This window comes from Drosophila melanogaster, chromosome 3R, assembly GCF_000001215.4.
Source record: "Drosophila melanogaster chromosome 3R".
NCBI classification, from domain to species: Eukaryota; Metazoa; Arthropoda; class Insecta; order Diptera; family Drosophilidae; genus Drosophila; species Drosophila melanogaster.
This window is the reverse complement of record NT_033777.3, coordinates 4,073,573-4,077,938: the sequence shown is the minus strand read 5'-3', so window position 1 is coordinate 4,077,938 and position 4,366 is coordinate 4,073,573.

Here is a 4,366-nt window from a genome sequence, read left to right as displayed (position 1 = left end):
GCAGTCAGATGCTGGACTGACTAACGGCATGCCGAAGTCGTGGCGTTGGATCAGGACAAGCACTCTCGGCATCTCTTGTTAAGAGTAAAGGAGAGATGCTGATATGACGGAGCTTTTAAGAGAGCAGAAAAGTTTTCAATGAGCTTAATAAAAGTCTCGTGTGCGACTCTTCTAACCAACCACTTTTCGCTTTTATCCGACAGAATAGTTTACCTACGTCTGTACTGTACAATTCTCTGCACAAGCTTTCTGCAAGAACCTTTTCTTAAACTGTTTATATTGGGGTCCAAAAATAAAATATAAAATGTTCTGATTGTATAAGAGTAAATAAATAAATAAATAATAAATATATTATATATACATATAAAAATAAATTGTATTTTTGACTTTCAATGCAAAAATAAAAAGGCCTTTTATTAAAATTCATGAATATTTTTTATTAATGTCTATTCATATGTTTTTATCAATATGTAAAAAATAATAACAAAACTATTAACAATGAACGAGAAAAACAACTAAATCCAAGTTTGCACAGATTTAACACTGTCAAGAAATTGTGTGCACATAGTACTTAAGCTATCTTAGACTTATAGTTTATAACAAATTATAATAACTTGAGGTAATTCTAATTCTTTGTATGCATACCCTTAGCATTAATAAAATATTGTATTCGTTTTTTTCATTGAAGAAATAACTTTTCAAGATCATATTGTTGTGGGATCTTAGCCACTCTTCTAGTATAGCAGCTTTCAGTGCTTCTCGGTTGTTTGGTGACCTTTTTGTCACTTTTTTTTCAAATGAACCCACAAATTTTCTATAGGGTTCAGATCTGGATTCTGAGGAGGCGTATCGATGAACTCGAAAGATATGAATCCCCAAATCATAACCGACAGTTGGCCAAATTTGATTGTCGGTATGATGTTGCGGTTCTCCAGCGCGGTTAGCGCATCACACTCACACTCACACTCTGTTGGGTCCCATCGTTGTAATACAACATCATCTTGGTTTCGTCGCAGAAAATTACGTTTTTCCAGTAATCTTCTGTTTATCGATGTTAATTGCCGACAGCATCGGTTTCTTTCTTGCTACCCTTGAGTGGTACTTATGTCGGAGTATGACTTGGCGCACTGTTTTGTGTGACACATCCAGATCGCACTCCTTCTTAAGCTCCTTAGCAACAGTTCTTAAGGATATTTGCGGATTTTCATAAATTTTTCGCATAATAAGTCGGTCTGAACGGTTGGAAATTTTATTTTTACGTCCTGCTCCACATTTTGAATCCAATCTGCCCTCGTTTATTGCACGATTAATAACATTATAAATAGTTCTCCGCGAAGCAGAAATTATTTCTGACAATTCCTTAACAGATTTTCCCAAATGGTGATTATAAAAAATCAGTTGAACTACTTCAAAACTCAATCTTTTGCCAGGCATTTGTAAATTTCACAAAACTAACTGGAAGAATGCAAATTTCACAACCAAATGCATAAAAATCGGCCACCCATACAACGCATAAAGCGTAAATGACGATTATGTACCGTTTGATTATCGAAATTCCTCGGAATAGGAGCAATTTTTTTACAGTGATGACAAACGATTTAGTTGTTTTTCGCGTTCATTGTTAATAGTTTTATTATTTTTTTACATATTGATAATAAACATATAAACAAATAAATGTAAATTAAAAAAAATCCATAAGGTAAACAAAAAGCCCTTAATTTTGCATTGAAAGGCAGAAAATACAATTTATTTTCATTTTCATATATATATACATATATACATGTATATGTATATGTATATATATTATATTATATATATGTTATATTATATTATACATATGTATATATATAATATATTATATTTTATGTTATTGGTTATATTATGTTTTGTTGTAGATTATGTAACTAACTATAATACATACATATGTACATATAGTAAATTGTTTGTGTCCAACTAATGTCCCGTCAGTTGACTAAGGACAACGCTAAGAAATAAAACAAGAGAGAATGCTATAGTCGAGTTCCCGACTATCAGATACCCGTTACTTAGCTAGTGTGAATGCGAGCGCGAAATTTCACAATTTTTCGATAATTCGGCAATAAAATGTAAAAAAAAATTGTTCTAAAGTGTGGACGTTCTTGATTGGCGGCTGTAGGGCATTTGAGTGGGCGTCGCAAAATGTTTTTTGGCAAATCGATATAAATTTAAACGACTTATAAAATTATGAAAATTTATCCAACAATTTTTTAGAAATGTGGGCGTTGAGTAGTATTCTTTATTGTAGTTGCCATTGCTTGCGTATAAACTGATGAATTATTTTGGTGTTTTACCAAGACTAACTTATTAATAATAATAGTTGGCTTATCTTCTAATTTTTCACAACATTTTCGTAAATTACCTTTGTAGGGTGTACAATACAAACGTCTCAAAAGTTCATACAGGGGGGTTTGTGGCTTAAATTCGACGATGAGTGCTGCTCTCGAAGTCGACCACTCATTGTGAAAACAAAAGACACTAGAATAACAAGATGCGTAACGGCCATACATTGGTTTTTCACTATGCAGCCACTTTTTTAGTTTTTTGATTTAACGATCTATTTATTAATTTAAAATCTGTCCATGTGGACAATAATTAAATGTTTGGGTGGGGGGGGGGGGTGGTCATTAACTTAAGGGATTACAAAGTTGTAGATTGGTCGGGGGTTCATTGTTGTGGGTTATAGGTGGGGTCTTTTTTAGTGACGGCCAAAATTGCTCTCTTTCCGCTCGCTCACGCTGAGAGCGTAAGAAATTTAAAAATAGAATTTGCTTGCTTGTGTGAGTAAAAACAATAGACGAGAACGCGTATATGTGTGCGTGTTGTGCTAGAAGACGATTTTCGGGCCGAAATCGATTCTGATCGAAGAAACGAATTTACATTGTACATATTAGGGTAGTTTTTGCCAATTTCGTAGCAATATTTTTTTTTTTTTTTTTTTTTTTTTACTTTGCTTTTATTTATTGAATCTTCTTGTATAAGAACTAACAATAAGTTTAAAAATCTTAACTATAACAAGTATTTTTTGAACAGTTATTATTTTTATAATAGTTATTATAATAGTTATAATAACAGTTATTTTTCCAACTGTTCTATGATTAAACGGCCCTAATAATTTATTCGCTGGGTTGGTAGGTCCTTTCGCCGGAGACGGGAACGGCTGCTGAGCTGGATTAGACCTCGCGCTAGGTGGTTGGGGTGCGTGTAAAGCTTGCTATGGTATTTTTCCTTAAGTTCCGTGATTGCGTTGGTAACTGATGGGATATTTAAATCTCTTTGGATGTTTTCACTCCGAACGTACCACGGTGCCCCAGTGATGGTTCTCAGAATCTTTGATTGTGCTCGCTGTATGATGTCAATATTGCTGTTGCTGGCATTGCCCCATAACTGTGAGCCATAGGTCCAGATTGGTTTCAATATAGAATTGTAGAGCAAGACCTTGTGATCTAGGCTGAGAGGAGAACCAGAGTTGATGAGCCAGTGTAAGTTGTTGGCTTTGAGTTTAAGTTGGGTTTTTTTGGCTTCAATGTGCCTGCGCCATGTGAGTCTTCTGTCAAGGTGTACTCCTAGGTACGCTACCTCATCTGCTTTCGGGAGTGGTATGTTGTTCAACAAGAGCGGAGGACAGTCTTGTCTGCTTAGCGTAAACGTCACGTGCTTGCATTTTTGCACTTCTCAATGTCGATGAGGTACAGTGCCAACTGTGCTGTAGCTTGGATAGGGGACCTTGAACGGCTAAGGATATCTGTATCGTCGGCAAATGTGGATACCGTTAAGCGACTATTTGTAGGGATGTCGGCTGTAAAGATGAGGTATAAGGTTGGCCCAAGAACCCTGCCTTGGGGGACTCCAGCCGCAATTGTATGATCAGTGGAAGTGGCAGTGTTGCACCGCACTGCAAACTTTCTGTCATAGAGGTAAGACTTTAGAAGTTTGTGTGTGCTTTCGGGTAGGGATGTTTAAATTTTAAACATTAGGCCGTCGAGCCAGACTCTGTCGAATGCTTGGGATACGTCTAAAAATACTGCTGTACAGTATTCGCGATATTCAAATGCAGTTCTTATTTCCGTTGTAATACGATTCACCTGTTCAATGGTTCCATGGCTTTCGCGAAATCCAAATTGGTGGGCTGGGATTATATTGTGGTATATCAGATGTTGATGAAGTCGGATCAGCAGGCATTTTTCGAATAGTTTCGAAATGCATGAGAGTAGACTTATTGGTCTATAAGTTGAAGCGACTGTGTGGTTCTTACCAGGCTTTGGAATCATTATGATAATCGACCTCTTCCATCGTTGTGGAAAGTAACCAAGTTTGGTGATGGCATTAA